General features: G+C 41.6%; 1 long non-coding RNA gene across 1 annotated transcript; it reads left to right on the top strand.

Annotated features, from left to right (window-relative positions):
- Positions 1–12,153: 12,153 nt before the first annotated feature.
- Positions 12,154–17,119, top strand: LOC120747447. The gene is made up of 3 exons (XR_005699124.1): positions 12,154–14,546; positions 15,382–16,752; positions 16,842–17,119. It is a non-coding gene; the product is annotated as an uncharacterized LOC120747447 (long non-coding RNA).
- The last annotated feature ends 464 nt before the right edge of the window (positions 17,120–17,583 follow it).

Genomic DNA, 17,583 nt, shown 5'->3' on the forward strand with positions numbered 1-17,583 from the left:
TCATGTTCGCCACAAATTTCCCACATGATTTGATGAAAGCGCCATCTGCGTTTTCTCTGCAGGCCAGATTCCAATCTTAATACTAATGCACAGACAGTAAGCGAAGCTGCACAGATGTCACGTGATGTAAATGCTGTTGTGAAAGTCTGTCCACCGAGATGAATACACGGATACAGGATCTGCATAACCTTTACAAGCCTAGTATCTCTTGTCTCGTCTCAGTGGAGTTTTTAGAGGTTGTAGAGAGTCACTAAAATTCAGTTTAGTACAATTGAGAGCGACCATTCACATGAAGTCACCCTGTCTGAGAGCAGCATAAAGAAACCCAGCCTCGTTGGTGTTTAAAGGGATTACAGAGTACATCCATTCTGTTTGCATGTTATCTGTTTTTTTCTCTGCAGGCACGGCTGTTTCCCACATTTTTCAGAATGCTGTTGAACAGACCTCAGAGAACAAATATGATCTCTCTTGAAACAGTGGTTGGTGGTTTCACATGAGAAACAGACAACAGTTAGTTTTAGGGGGTTTTAAAGCAAAAAGCAAAGTTTTGGTTGGCAGCACTTACAGAAAATGCTGCAAATTTAGTCTTCTTTACTCATCTCTACAATTTATTAATGTTGCACAGTTACTGCTAGGTTACCCTTAAAGATGTCGTGTAAAAAGTTGAAAAGAAGAAACAAAAATGACTTAAGACCACAGAGCAGAGACCATTAAAACCACAAAGCATACAAGACAGCAGATGCAGAAAGGCAAAATGACAACTGATATGGTAAAAGACTAAATGCAAGTGAAGAGAATCAGGAAGCCTTCTCACCCCTCTCATTTTTGTTTTTTCCTCTCTTCTGTATCGGTCACATTTAAATCGATTGCATTACATCATGCTTAAAGATTTCTCAATTCTTAAAATGCATCTGCAGGATGGAGAAGAGGGTTGTCTGATGGAGCTATAAATCAAGCATCCAAAACGGGAGAAAACAACTCATCTTTTGATTTCCCACGATGTTTCACTTATTATATTTGATCACCTATCCTATCCTATCCTATCCTATCAAACTAAGGGTCTGACAAATAAAGTCATCCCCGAAGTGGCCAAAACTTTACAGCAAATATGCAAAAACTGTTTTGACCTCTAATGAATAGTTTCCTCCCTTATAACAACCCTTAGTAGGTTGAAAGTTTGTAATTTATACATCTGGATCCGTAGTTAAGGGCGTGGCTGCTTTGGTGTCGCTACACAATCAGCTCGATCCAAACAGCATCGGCTCGAGTCACTCTGTGTGTGCTGTTGGAGCTTTTGGAGCATTTTAATTGATTGTCTGATAATGTTATGGCTTGCTGTTTCCAATAAAAACCGTGGTGGCAATCGAAACCCATGGGTGACTACAGTCTATGCTACTGGCTCCAAGGCAAGGATGTCTCAATTTATTAAAAGCTTCTTTCCTCCACTCCTCTTCGTCGCCTCCCCTGCTCGCATCCCTAGTGGGAGGAGGATGTGCAGACTGAGCGGGGTGGGGAGTGGGATTATGGACAACTAACTAATTTAATAACTGAAACCAAAACAAATCCACTGTAACATTACAGAAACAGAGAAGGGAATCACACCAAAGAGCATAAATGCCAAACATAAAAGACTAGAAAATAGGCTGAGGCATATTCCTCCCACTGCTATAAAACAGGCGGCCACAGAGTTGCGTGTGTGACTCAGAGTAGTAGCTTCTGACTGTAACTGAAACTGAAAAGTTTGGATGCACACAGTGACATTTTATGTTAGGACATACAAAAAATTGCTGGAGTGGCAGGGTGTACGTGTCCCACATGTTCACGAGCTAAAATAATTTCAGGACAGTGCTTTGTGTTAACCTACACTATATCACAATGTACTTCCTCTCTCTATAGAAAGTCACACAGGTTTTTTTATTTAGTTTTTTCTAATTTGTATGTTCAATTATTCAGACATTTCTATTTATATGCCACAGCTAGAAGGCCCAGAATGAGAAGAAAGAAAATAAAATCAAAACTTGTGACCAACACTCCTGAGAAGATGGAGCTGGAGAAGGTACAACAAGAAAAAGAAGATAGGCTGAAAAGAAATTGACAAGGAATGAAAAGCAGAAGAAAGAATCAAATCAAACTAAACTCGTGAAGTAAATGGTCATGTACAGTAGCTCAGAAGAAACCAGCATGGGCATACTACTTGATGACACCACTGACAATGATGAAGCAGAAGATGACCTGAAAAGGGATGAAAAGGAGAAAAGGAATGAAAACAAGAATAGAGGGGCTCTGATAGGATGCAAACCAATAAAGACAACCAAGCTACTGGTTGTCACCAGTCTACAACCATTTGGTATTCATGGATCATGAGGAAACATATGTTTCTGGTTGCGAGTTGTTGCTAAAGGTTAAAGGCAGTCACTGGGAAAATACATGCCCTTAAAACCACCTGTTGCTGGGGAAAAAATATGTATTCCCCCATCATTTGACAAAACCTTACGATGCTTTGTTCTCTGGCAGATTGCTATGGATGCAAACTGAATCAAAGCAACAGACATATCTGCAAACAGTGTCTCCTCTCAGAGCTGTAATGAAACTGTAAAAAGTGTGACACAAACTGAAAATAGAAACCTTTTGCCTTCAAAGCAACAGTAGCACTTTTGGTGGGGGGGGGTTAAAGGGTTGCCGTCAGTGCCCATGCACAACTATTACTTTAAAGAAGACAAGCCTTCAAGTTTTACTACTGCTTGGCTAGTAGTTACCAAATATTTGCAGACAACCATAAAAAATTACAGGCAAGCCTGGCAGTCTGCTAGAAACCAAAAAATTACCAGGAGGGTTTTGACGCAGCACCTCTATTGCAACCAATTTCATCTACTGACAACAAACAGCCTTCAGTTTGTTGGGAAATATGCATTCTTCCTTAGCAACCAGTAGTTATGTCAGATGCAACATGCTTGACTCTTGACCCTTTTACATCACATGAGAAACCTCAATAGGGTACTCACGGAAATACTTGGAAAATGCAAACTGAAGTTAGTGATGTTCCCATTTATGGGATTAGAAACCATGCTGTTACTGTCTGTGACATATGCTGATCTTCACCTATTGGCTGGGTGAAATCCATGTGGTTAAAGGAAAGGAAGATCCACAAACGTTTCCAAATATGGTTTTGTCGCCCACAAAGAGCAAAACAAAAGCAACAACCAGGTGTCGGTGCATGAAAGTGTGCACAGTAGTATGAGATGAGCTTGTACAGATCTCATGCTACTGTACAAACAGGCCCTGCAAAGCCGACCATGACTAAATGATGTACGAAAATGAGGTCAGCAGCACTTCAGTGCTACAACAACCGCTGGTATATGATATGTATATGCATTTTATTAGTGTCAATTCTTTTTGACTTGCTGATTTTAGCATGCGCTTGATTAGACAAATGTCTAAATGTGGCTTTTGGATAGCTTGAGTCTTGTCTGTGGTCACAGCATATGTGCAAACAGCATGAGAAAGTTTGTAAAGCTTATTTCAGGTTTATTTATCAATCGACCAAAAACAGCAGATCAAGAATAGCATCACATGACAACAGCCGCAATACACAAGACACTTAAACTCATCATGTGTATTGCAACTGTTGTCACTTGATGATATTCTTGACCTGGGTCCTTCAGCTAACTGCCAAGACAGCAGAGAAGATAAGGTTTATTGAGCTAGAAAGCGTACATGGACAATATGATGAAAGGTTTCATCAGAGTGATGAAACCTGAAGTAAGATCAATTTTTTAAGCTCTGCTACCACACGTCAGTGCACATCTGCTTATTATTAACTATTAGTGGATGATGTGATGTCCTTGCTATGTCAGTGGTCATACAAGATTGTGGTTTGTGTACGCTTGTTGTCAGACTAATGATTAGTAATGACTAATAATGATCTCTTCCTGTGAAGTCTGACATGCAAAGGGTACCACATCACCTATTGCTGCTGCTGGGACAGCAAGAATGCTTAGTAAGGGCCATGATAAGAGCCAGAGATCATCAGCCTGGTCACTCTAATATCAACTGTTTTGTCCTTTATTTATTAGTTTAACCAGCAACAAAAAAAAGACTTTTCAGGTTTCCTTTTTCTTCTGAAAGAGCGCCTTAATAGGCAACTGCAACTCAATCACACATTTCACACATAGGACAATAAAAGGATCAAAATAGAAACACCAAAACTTAAGGAACATAAAACTTTAAAAATGTGCGATGGATTCAGATGATTCAACAAACGTTTTTTCAACCAACAAAGATAATAACAGGCATAAGATCTGATGACAAAAACAGGAAATTGCAAAGTAAGTCATTTTTTGTGTGTGTGAACTGAACTCAGCAGCAGTGTGATGCATGCATTGCAGTGTGAATCTTCTGTTTGTGGGTTAGCAGATTCTTTAACCTACATTTAGAGGTTTACACCTTTAACAGAACAACTGCAGCTCATGCAGATGCAGAGTAGAAATGAATGAATATTGACCTGTATGTTGCTGTCCTAGATCTAAATAAAACATGTAGCAGCTTACTCAGATTTCTCAAACCTTGAGCTTCTGTGAGGGGACCTTCCACACTGTACTTGACTGTACTTTTTTTTTTTTGTCCCGGACAAGAAGAGACATGCAATGCAAAGGCATTTGCATGCTACTGCAAATGAAACTGAATGACGAATAATAATGCAAAAAGGGGAAAAGTATCCCAAGCAAAAACTTTCAGTGTGTTGAAAGAGGCTCTTAGTGTGAGTGGGTTTTTTGTTTTTTTTTATTGCTGGGGTTTGATATGGAAGTAATGACACATTAACACTTTTAGCTAGTGTTAAACCTGAGGTCATAGCTTTGCTTCTTGCAAGAGTTACCGCATATGTGCCGGAGGCAGTGAAGCAGGACAAGGACTCACAAAACACATAGAAAGGTTTACTCAGCTCTCTTGAAGTTACATGGCACACATTTTATTAAGGTGAGACAATTCAGCCAAAAGTGTGCTTACTTTGTCCTTTAATTAAAGGACAACTATGAGTCAAGTTCGACAGAGCCAGGCTTTCTTTGCATCTTTCTTTGTTTTCTTTGCTGGCTTTGACAAACCCCCAAACCCCAGTCATAGATGACTGATATTACAAAGGAGGCTCTCAACGTTCTCTGTTAACTCAGACTACCTGCTTCAGGCTCACATTAGAGCACGTGTCGAACTCCAGGCCTCGAGGGCCGGAGTCCTGCACGTTTTAGATGTGTCCTTGATCCAACACAGCTGATTTAAATGGCTAAATTACCTCCTCAACATGTCTTGAAGTTGTCCAGAAGCTTGGCAATGAGCTAATCATTTTATTCAGGTGTGTTGACCCAGAGTGAGATCTAAAACCTGCAGGACACCAGCCCTCGAGGCCTGGAGTTCGACACCCCTGCATTAGAGGGAGCATTTGACTCATCTTCTGTACTAGAGATGGACCGATCCGATATTACGTATCGGTATCGGTCTGATACTGACCTAAATTACTGGATCGGATATCGGAGAGAAATAAAAAATGTAATCCGATCCGAAGTATCACAAAATCAATAAATAAATAGAGCGGCTGTTGTCTGCGAGACCTGTCGGCGGTCTGTTGGAGCGTTTGGAGCCTCGCTACATGCTTCCTAACCGCGGCATTTCATCTCGGCGAAAACTATCCCAGAGAAGTAAAGCAAGTGTGTAAGTTCATCCCTGAATGTTTGCATAGCATTGCCACGTTAAGCAACAACTGATATATTGAGCCACAGCTGGACTGGCCATCGGAGTTCCATATTGAGGTGAAAAGGAAGTACTTCAGCTAGAATTAAAAAGTAGACACAAAGCTGGAGTCTTTGCTGCGCAGTTGCATCTACTTCTCTCATTCACTCCCTCTCCTGTTATTACCTCAAACATGAAACTGATCAATGATCAGCTGATCGCCCAGCAGCACGTTTAAACTTGATCAGCTGTTGTTAGAATTTATTTAATATTACTTTCTAGTATCAGCTGATGTTTGCTGGAGCCACAGCTGTTAAAGCAATTCTGTTAAAGAAAGATGTTGAATCTATTTAAATATTGTAGAAAAATAATTGATTTCTGTGCATTTGTTTTACAATTGCATTAAATTAAAGTTGATTACATCGATTAAGGGCGGGGGGTTGGTTCCCTAATAAAGTACTCTTTAAAATACCAGAATAGGGAGGATGGTGTAGGTTTAAATTTATTAGATTGATCAGTGTTGCTGAACTATGAAATGTTTTGGGTGGAGTGTATTTTTTGCATACAGGTATAACAGAATAGCTTCAGCCTCTTGTTTTTTAAAACTTGAGTATGAACTTATACAAAATACAGCAAGATATTTATAAAAAAAAAACTGTTTTATTGATTACAAAATACGCTATATCGGATTCATATCGGTATCGGCAGATATCCAAATTTATGATATCGGAATCGGTATAGGACATTAAAAAGTGGTATCATGCCATCTCTATTCTGTACAAAATCTTCTCAAATCAGAGAAACATGTGATCGAAATCTCCAAAAGTTTATAAAAATAGAGATTAAAAAACCTTTGGTTCTGCAAGTTTCATTTTACAGCTCAGACAGAACACTCCCCAGTTTCACATACCGCAACCTGTCGGTCAGGTACTCCGTAAGACATGACATTTCCAGGAACCTCTTCCTCAGTAGAGCAGTAAGCTCTCTGCAGCATTTAGATGACTGCATCATCCATGCCCAGATTTGGTCTGTATGCAAACTGCAGATGGTCAACACACATTTCCATCTGTGGTCTAGTCTTTACAGAACTTTTATTACATTTAATGATAAGGCATTGTTGTGTGAATACAGACCCGCTATGCGTCACATCGGTTTCATTTCATCAACATCTTCGCCACACAACTTCCTTTTCTGGCCCACATCTAACTCAGCCAACACAGCAGAGGCTGGCACAATGAGAGCCAACTGCTGAGGTAGATTAAATGGTAAAAATGGTAAATGGCCTGCATTTGTATAGCGCTTTTCTAGTCCCTAAGGACCCCAAAGCGCTTCACACTACATTCAGTCATTCACCCATTCACACACAGGCGATGGCAAGCTACATTGTAGCCACAGCTGCCCTGGGGCGCACTGACAGAGGCGAGGCTGCCGGACACTGGCGCCACCGGGCCCTCTGGCCACCACCAGTAGGCAAACATGGGGTTAGTATCTTGCCCAAGGATATTTGGCCAGGAGGCAGCCTGGGATCAAACCGACGACCTTCTGATTAGTGGCTGACCTGCTCTGCCACCTGAGCTACAGCCACCCCACCCAAGATTAAGGAAACTACCGCATTTGTTTTAAAGCTGAAACAATTAAAAATGTAAATAATAATGTATAAACAGATAGAGCAGGTAGTTACATATGTCATAGTTAGGGCTGGATCAGATGACCCAGAATCCTCTCTTAGTTACGCTGGAATAGGTCTAGGCTGCTGAGGGCTTCCCATGATATACTTATAGTAGTGTTTCTTCTTCACTCACTATGTGTTTATATACTTCTTTGCATTTAATCATTAGTTATTCTTAATCTCCGGCTCTCTTCCACAGCGTGTCTTGCTCCCTCCCCTCTCCCCAATGGATCAAGGCAGGAGGTCGCCCCTTCTGAGACTGGTTCTGTCATTTGCATAGTTGCACAAAATACTTTTATTACCAGAAAGTTTGTAAACCTTTAAAACCTGATCGTCCTAAAGTAAATTTTCATTATTCAACAAAATAGCTTTTAAACCTCTGTTCAGCAGTGAGAGAGAGAGAGACAAAGGCCTCCCTGTAGCTGAAGGAGAGCAAGAGAGTAACAGGCAGAGTGGAATAAAGAGCCTCTTCCATCACGCTGGTTACAGAGCAGGAAACGAGGGATTTGTTTTCCCTTTTTTGGCCATCGCAGTAGCTCCTCCGAACGAGTGGGGTCAGATACAAACATTTAATCTTCTCAGTTTGCTCATGCTTTCTCCTCTCCGTGTTTCATATAAACTTTTGCTCTGAGCTGCTTTTGTTTACATTTTTTGAATTTATTTTCATCCATGAACAGCTCTCACAAGCCTCTAAAGTTTAGAGGTTGACAGCGCTCAGTCTTTTTTCTTCTTTCTTATTAACAAAGTTCTCTCTCTGTTGATGAAGCTCAAATGTTGTTTCATCAAATGTTTAAAGATTATATGATATACTGTTCCCCTGGGAGAAAAGAAAAGATAAAGTCCAGCCATTAATTGATCCAGTTTTTTATGGTTTTGACTTATGCAGAGCATATATACATATATTCATATACTGATTCTTGTTGAGGAGCCAAAAAAGACAGTTGCTCTAGTATATTTGACTTTTGGCTTCCCATTGTCTGCATGACCATAAAGTTCATAAGAATTAGCCCTGCCTCCAGCATCCTGCATTTGAGTCTGCTTCCTGAGGAAACTACGACACTGCTATTTCAGTGCTGGGAGGAGTCGCTGGGAGAGATTCAAGACACGGCTGTAAAGATCACATCTTTCAGGTGGAGTATGAACACCTTAGTGTTCCCCCAGAAGTGCTGGAGGAAAAAGTGAAGTCAATGCTTAGGCTACGTCCACACTAGCCCGGATAGATTTGAAAACGGCGTTTTCGTCCAAAAACGCTCCGTGTCCACACTAGCGTTTTCGGTCGTTTTTACACAGTTGCGCATCCACATTGAAATGGCCGAAAACGCTTACGTTTCAGTACTGCTCCTGCGTGAAACGCAAGAAGATTCGATCTGCCGCATTTCTGTCTGCCGCCTATTTACTTTCCTATTTACTAACCTGACCATTTTTATGATATCGTTGCCTTTTGGTGCAGTTTAATGTGATTATCTGATAAACAAAAGGGTTATTGTGCAGTTAAAAAATCCACCCAGGAAGTTTTGTGTGTCATATGAGAAATTTGTTTGGACTCAAAGTACAGACTCAGCACACCACCAGCAGTTCTAACATGGTTATTGAACAGGGAAATTGATTGGCCTGTGAACAGATGACTTGAAACCATGTTTGTGACACAGAGCAGGCAACTAGGAACCAGACAGAAAAACTGAATAAATAAGTACAAGATACAAGAACACAAGCTTAAGATGTTTACCACATTGGTTGGTGTAGCGCTCTGAGAGGAATCCACAGCATTATCCAGCCACTAAATAGGCAAGCTTAATGAGAAAACTAGACAAAGGCATGCAAGGATATGCACGTGTGAAATGGTTCCACCCATAGGCGCTTAAACAAAACCAGCCCACAGTTCCACCTTAAGTCAGCATTTAAGGTTATTAACTCAAAATTTAAACTTAATAATTCAAAGTTTCCAATTGTTTCCGATTTATCAACATAATTCATTTTGAGATAATAACCTAAAACATTTACTTACACAAGGCAAAGGATGGAAACATGCTTCCATAGCTTGGTTTCTTGATCTCTATCTAAAAAAAAAAAACTATAACTTTTATCATGATGCAGATTGATTGTGTCCACTGTTGTACAGTCTCTAAGAATCACATTAGAAAGAGGTTATATTCAATGTGTTTGAGGTTTCAATAGCGCCACCTTCTCAGAAACATGAATTTTCTGGGATCATCATTTGCAGCTGCTTGTTGCCTTCTCTGGACTTTCTGTGAAAACTGATACTGTGAACTTGGAAGTTTGAGGATGACACTTTTAGACACACCCAGAAAAAACTCTGATAAGAGAGAGAGAGGAAGTTGTCCATTAGAGGCCAGCTTCTGATTCATCATCCTTTGTGCACAAATGTGCTTCTGAGTACAGATGTATGTATCTGCACAGAGAATCTGAATGTGTGCGTGCTTAGTTTTTGCCTGCAGCTCTGTTGTATTTGCAGCTCGTGACAACGGAAACCTTGATGTTGCTCAAGCAGTGTTTCCTGCTGTGGTCCAGCCATACTGCTCTTCTCATCTCTTTCTCTAATCTCTAAATCTGACTCTTCTGTTCCTGCTCCGAGTAGACCGCCTGGCTTCTTGTTGTGCATCGCTGGCGGAGCCACAAAGTCTGGTCTGATGCAAACTGGACGTTTATTAGCCAGCTACATACAGTACGTCTATGGTGCCTGGTTTATGTCATCATCTATTCAGTGACCATTAGAAAGGCTATTATTAGATTAATAGATGAGCTGTTATTCCCTGTATTTTTAAACTGAGTTGACCTTCATCTTTTAAGTCACATTTAGTGACAAAAAATTCTATTTCCTGTTCTAACTAGCACAGGCTAAGTTTGAATGTTCTATGCTTAAGTTAAAGATCCAGGTTTCAATGCTGCCTCATTCTCTGAAGGTTAATGTGATCTTACTTTGAGCTGAAGATCTGCATGTACATAACACAAATGAGTGCATTAGCAACAGAGTACTCAAAAGAAAACCACAAAAGATAACTTTGAAAGGAACACTCAAAACACTCTTTCATTTTCAGCCCAATGTGTAGGATGCTGGCAGTTACCGTCCGGTGTGACGGTAAGTACAGAGCTCCCGCAAGCCAACTGGATAAACTCCGCTAAAACACGAATTAAAGTGTGAGACAAAACGACTTTGGAAGATGAGCGGAGGGACAACAAAAGCAAAGAATAAAAAAACTACGGACACCCAAAGTAAAGACATAAAACACCCGAATAACAAGGACAAGCTAACTTTTCAGCACCCGAAGCTAATATGGCCACGTTCCAAAACGGACTGGATTGTATTAGCAAGAAAATTCAATCCCTCCAAAAAGAATTGAAATCAGACTTCAAGACATTCAAAGAAGAAATTACCGGCCAAATGAAACACGAACTTTCCAAATTCAAAGAAGACATCGACCAGAAGTTTAAGAACATAACTGCAGAACTTAAAGAACAAGAAGGGAAATTAGAAGCTGCGCTGACCCGCACGGAAGAAATAGAGAAGTGGAGCTATGAGGCCAATCAAACCCTGACAGAACTAATGAGAGAACAAAAATCGATGATGACCAAATTGGATGACTTGGAACTACGATCGAGACGTAACAATCTGCAGATCTACGGAATACAAGAGGGAGCCGAATCTAAAGCAGAATCGCTGGCCCAGTTTCTGGAAGTCTGGCTCAGAGAGGAGCTCAATGTTAATATCAACCTCCAGATTCAATGCGCGCACCGAGCGTTAACCTCGAAACCGGCAGCGGGTCTCCCCCCGAGGTCAGTCGTTGTCAATTTCCAACAATTCACAACCAAAGAGATGATACTTAAAAAGGCATGGGAGAAGAAAATAGTCACTCTGGACCGAAGCAGGGTTTATTTTGACCATGACTACTCGTCGAGAATGGTGCAAGAACGCAAAGCATACGTGAACATCAAAAAGATATTAAAGAAAGAAGGCATCCGTTTTCAGACTCCTCTCAGCAAGATGCAAATCTACTGGCCAAACGGAGTGAAAACCTACGGCAACACAGAGCAGGCTGCTAGTGACCTGCAAGAGAGAGGATACAATGTGGAAAAAGGGATAAACAGCCGGGAGAGAGAGAGCACCTGAAGGACGCCCGTCAACCGGGGCAGCAACATGGACACCAGTGCTGGGGTGGCTAGCAGGGGAGCTCGAGAGAGACTTCAAGAATTTCAGCATAGCGATAACAATGCATGAGAGGCGTATATGGAGACGTATGACGACAAGATGGATTCAAGGTGTGTCTGGTAGGATTATGTGGAAACACAAAGTTGGCTATGGATGGACTGTACATAATAACAAGGACTAGTATGAGTGTGACAATCTTTCATGAGTCATATCTCATTACTGGAGGGGGGCCCTTTCAATACGGGATATATACCCCCCAAAAACAAAAAGAGGAACAACAGGTGGGGAAGGTGGTTGGTACCTCTTTATTGAAGTCCTCTTATTTGTACATAAAACTTCATTTAGTTTGAGTCCAAGTACTTGCTGTACTGAGCCATGTACTGACTAGAAAAGTGGCCTCACTGGCTTTTTACTGGAACTTGGACCTTGGACTATAAAAACTCAATCGCAAAATCTTGTGACATTACCAATAAGTTTGATGTGTCACATGGCCCTCTTCCTATTGAAAAAACAAAAGTTGTATCCAAGATGGCCGACTTCTAAATGGCCACCATGGTCACCACCCATCTTGAGGAGTTTGCCCCCTCACATATACTAATGCGCCACAAACAGGACTTTAATATCACCAACCATTCCCATGTTATTACGGTGTATCCATATAAATGGCCCACCCTGTAGAATAAATGAAAATCAGCATTGTCAAAAAAGAGCCTGATTAAACAAAGATGATTTAACTGCAGAGTTAGCTGAAAAAAATCTGGAAAAAAAAGACTGAAAATCAAATAAATTAAGCAAAATGAATAAATATATTAATTTCATTCATGAAAATCAGACCACAGCTTCTGTTGTGGGTAATTCAAGCTTCCCTTGTGCTTACAGGAAGACCAAAGCCAACAAAAGGAAGTGAGCACAGGAGTGCAGCACTGTCGAAACACATTTGCACATTTACTGTAATTTCAATTTCGTTTCTTAGCAAAGGTGAAATTTAAAGAAAACTGAAACAAACCTCTAGACTAAAGGTTTCTCACATCACTGCTTCTCGGGGTGAGTCCCTTTTTCGTTTAAAAGTTTGGCAGCTCACCTGAAAACTATTTTCTCTGGCATGCTGGTGTTTTCCCTTTTCCTGAGAAAAATGCCAGAAATGTTTCACTAAAGCCTTTGAAGGTTATTGTTCTTTCAGCGTGTACACCAGAGAGCCCAGGTCAAATCTTTTTAACACAAAACTTCATTTAGTTTGAGTCCAAGTACTTGCTGTACTGAGCCATGTACTGACTAGAAAAGTGGCTTCACTGGCTTTTTACTGGAACTTGGACCTTGGACTATGCTGGACTTGTAGAAGGTCATTCTGGAGGGTAGAAATGGTACCTTATGGCCAAATCTAATTCAGAATTAATCAAGCAGCTCATTGGGACCCACAGTTAAAATGATGATGTATATATACTGTATACCCATACATACCCCCATGATCCAGAGATTCGGGCATGGTGTCTGGCCAGAGCTCATCTATGTAATATGTGGATGTCCTCCAAACTAAATAGGAAAGAGACCACCCACCTTGTTATCAGCACTCAGCTCAAAAACCTGCATCTTTGATAGTACGGAAGTGCATTGGTGCTTATGGAATTGATAGCTTGCACATCTAGACAAATGCAGAAATGTATAAATAGCTTTTAGAGCAACATCCTCCCCCATCCAGACAATGTTTTTTCTTAGGGAAATTGGATTATTGGATTATTCAGGAAAACTATGCTAAACCACAGCGCAGCTATTAAAAAAAGTATGGCTTCTAAGTAGAAGAGAAGCAGGAATGGGATAATATTGCTGGGTTCCCGGACGTTTACAACTATGATCACATGCGTACCGAACTGTGGAGTGGAATCAGTTCAGATTTTGGATCAACCATGATCCGTTGCACCACTAGTTTTTACTAACTTGTGTTTAACACCAACCTACCAGAGGGTCTGCAGATGAAAATTAGCCCAAGGCTAATCTGGCATATTTACATTTGTTAAAATGTTCATTAATATGTATTGCCCCTCTTTCTAAATAAAATAAAATAAATAAATAAAAGTAAAAGAATCTACACTTTTTTTTTCTAAAAGTCTGGCAAAGACCTGTTGAAATGCTTTTAAAGGCAGTCTCCAGTTACAATGACAGAAGTAAAAATTGATGACTGGAGCAGCTGATCACGTGGGTTTGTGGGTTTCTGCACGGCATCCTAAAACTAACTTCTTTAAACTTCTTCCTCCTTCTATTTGTATGACATGTAAAGTGAAATATCTTAAGCCATGTATCAGTTCTGGCATATAGCTCATGAGAATTGGCTCTTCAGTAAATTAGAAATAATGCATGCTTGTGCTAAACTATTGTTTGGTCTTTAGTACTCTTGGCAAAATGATACTAGGAGATGGTAGATGTTGACATGCTGACAATGGGTCACTCTAGCAGATTGCTAGGTGGTTGCTAGGCCAGGCAATGTGATATCTGATAAGAGCCACAAGGGGCCTAAGATGTACCTCCTGTATCAGGCATAGGCAGCCTTCAACATTAAAAGCCATTTTTGTCTCGTCGTGTTTAATTAGGTTCAGCTGTTTTCCCCTCTGGTGTGTCATTCCCTCATTACTCTGTGTGTATTTATAGTGTGCGTCTGCCATTGTTCCTCGTCATGTCGTCTGTGTAACCTGGTGTGGATCCTTTTTCTCACCACACCACATGACTGCTGCCCCAGCCGTGACATTACTGGCAGTTGAACACCACAGATTCAGCAGTGTTATCGAAGGTGACAAGAAACGGATTGAGACGAGTTAAGGAGCTCATCTTCTATAACTGACCACTGAAAATAGGCGATGTAATCCACCATCTATCAGCCACCTGAAGTGTTGAGGTTCCCTTCCCAGACATTTCAACCCCCACTTACGGCTTCTTTCATGTGATCTCATCAGCTCACATGATATTCGAGTGGGACAATTTCATACAGAAGCTTTGACCCCAAGGGTAAAGACATGCCTACTTTTTTATATATTTTTTTTCACACCTTGGCTCATGTGATGACTCACTTTCCCTTAATGGGTCAATGAACCCATGCATCACCTCTGAGAACCCACTGGGGTTAAATACCTGAGGGAATTTCCATCAGTAGTTTCAGAACTGAAGAAGCCTGTTAAATGAAAGGTGAAATGAACCAAAAGTCCAGCTGCCTTTTTCAAGTATTCAAGACAATCTCTGTAAGACTCTACTAAAAGAGATTCTAGTAATTTGATACAGGATTTCTGACTTTCATCAGCTACAAACCATATTCATCATAAATGAACTAAAAGGCTTGAAATAGTCTCCTTTACAGGCGATAAGTATCTTAAACATTGAGACCTGAGTCTCATACTAAAAGCCTTTAAAGTTGCTTAAATTTTGCATTTTAACCATATTTGAAGCTCCCTTGAAGTTGCCAGTTTGAACCAGTTGTGGAGAAACTGCACTTTTTCTGCAGTCAAAACATCTGCTTACTAGTTTCCCCATGTAGGCCATGTTTAGGCATACCTACTCGGGCCCTGTGTGGTATAAATATGGATTTGCCGTTCACCCACACCTACCCAGCTGGGGCCCTTCAGGTTTTTGCTGGCATATTTATAGAAGGGAAATGCGACTACTGTGGAGAAGGTGAAACCACTGAACATGTTGTTGCACTGTCATGTGAGGTTGAGAGAAGGTGACTGATTCAAATCTCAATTAAAAGTGAAATGCAATTTTATTGATGTACTGCAAAATAAATTCCAGAAGTAAGAGCTGTGGTGCCATTTTCCAATTTCCATTCTCTTCAACTTATCCTTTTCAGGGTCGCGGCTGGGGCTGGAGCCTATCCCAACTATCTTAGGGCGTGAGGCAGGTTGCATCCTGGACAGGTCACAGGGGCTAACACAGAGAGACAATTAACCTAACCCGACTAACTGCATGTCTTTGGACTGCTAATTTGTCTAATCATAATTTATGTACATGGTCACTATGCCCCCCACCCCCCCCCCCCCACTGTAGTCTGCCCCACTGGGGCCCAGTTGGAACCTTTCGGCTCTAAACTCCAGCGGACCATCTGTCTGTGGTCTCCAGTGCTCCCACAGACCCCAAGGAGGCCGATTTGCTGTGTAACCGTTCAAGCCTTTCCACTGCATGTTTGACTAACTTCTTTAGCCCTTTAGAAATGAAACCAGAGTTTTATTGTAAGACACGATTGTGTTCTGAGTGGCAACTGAAGAGTAAGGTTTCATTTTCCCCTCCCACAGATTCTCTTGTTCATATTTTTAGGGAAAGTGAAACTCTAGTGACACAGATGTGATCTAGTGTGCCGTGTCAGCCACGTCTAACTGTTCAGATGTCTCACGAGAAAAGGGTGTAACCGGTTTGCTTTATTGGGTTACTCCCTTGTGAGCCCGTATCACAGGCAACAGCAGCAGACTGCAGTACAGTACACACATGAAGACACTCGGCTCAGTCTGTTTAATTTGGTAAATAAAGGGTTTTGTTTGCATAAAATGTGGCTTTGTCAAAATCCTGACTTAAATGGGATACAGAAAATAAGCTTATGGATGTGCTAACTGGCCACTTTATCATGGCTACTTTACCAGTGCCTGGTTGCACATCCTTTTGCCTTCAGAGCTGCCTTAATTTCTTGTGGCATAGATTTAACAAGGTGCCAGATATGTTTCTCAGATTTTGGTCCATCCTGATGTGAAAGTATCACATGGCTGCTGCAGATTTGCCAACTGGCATCAGTGATGTGAATCTCTTGTTCCACCACATCCTAAAGGTGCTCTATTGGAATGATATCCGGTGACTATGGAGGCCATGAGTATGTTAATAATAATAATGGATTGCATTTATATAGCACTTTTCTAGACCCTCAAAGCGCTTTACAATTCCACTATTCACTCTGTCACGGACCTGGGTCTAAAGGACCCACGGTCTTTGAATAAGTATGGACATGTGTATTTTTGGTGCTGCTGTCCTCGGTTTCCTTATGTTTGTGTATAGGTGGGTGTGTGGGTGTGGCAGAGCACCTGTTCTTCACCCCTGGTGGGCGTGGCAGACAGGAGCCTGGCCACACCTGAGGAGGCGAAGCGCACGCACCTGAAGTTGATCAAGCCTCGTCGGGGAGCTATTTAACAGTTTGGCTGAGCGCTCCTCAGTGCTGGATTGTTGCGTAGGACTCCGCGTCAGTGTCTTGACTTAGGTTTAAATCAGTGTGTGCATACCTGCAAGAGCATGTTTCTTGACAGCTGCCTCTGGTATTCTTTCCCCCAGGAGGAGCGTGGAAACAGGAGGGCAGCAAGCACGGGGATTGCGAAAACACGGGAGCGGAGAGCACAAAGACACGGATTTTGGGAGAAGACTGCACGGGAGTCAAGGGAGCACACGGGGATTTATTGTTATTTTCCTGCACTGTAAATAAATACACCATTGCAGTGAAGAGTCCTATTTTCCCCACACGGTCTGCATGCCGTGACACATTCACTCTCACACACTGGTGGAGGCACAGCTGTGGGGCAGACTGACAGAAGCGAGGCTGCCATATCGCACCATCGGCCCCTCTGGCCAACACCAATAGGCGGCAGGTGAAGTGTCTTGCCCAACGACACAACGACCGAGACTGTCCAAGCCGGGGCTCGAACCGGCAACCTTCCGATTACAAGACGAACTGCCAACTCCTGAGCCACGATCGCCCTGTTGAATGTTGAATGCATTATGTTAAAAAAAACAGTTTTAGGTGATTTGAGCTTTGTGATATGGCACATTGTCCTGCTGGAGGCTTCCATCAGAACTCATGCTCCAGTTAGTCCCCAGTGTTTATATAGTTGCGTCTTTTCTGCTCTCTCGGCCCATGTATTCCCCATGCATGCCCTGCCTCAATTGTTTGTTTTTTTTGTTGTTGTTGTTGTTTTTTGTGGGGGGGTGTTCACTTTGTCCTTGTCCTACATTTAGAGTATCTTCTACACCACCGCATAGAAGCAGCACTGGGGCATTCACATGAAGTTTTTTAATAAAA

The sequence above is a fragment of the Simochromis diagramma genome, unplaced genomic scaffold, assembly GCF_900408965.1.
Source record: "Simochromis diagramma unplaced genomic scaffold, fSimDia1.1 OVJJ01000596.1, whole genome shotgun sequence".
In the NCBI taxonomy this organism is placed as follows: domain Eukaryota; kingdom Metazoa; phylum Chordata; class Actinopteri; order Cichliformes; family Cichlidae; genus Simochromis; species Simochromis diagramma.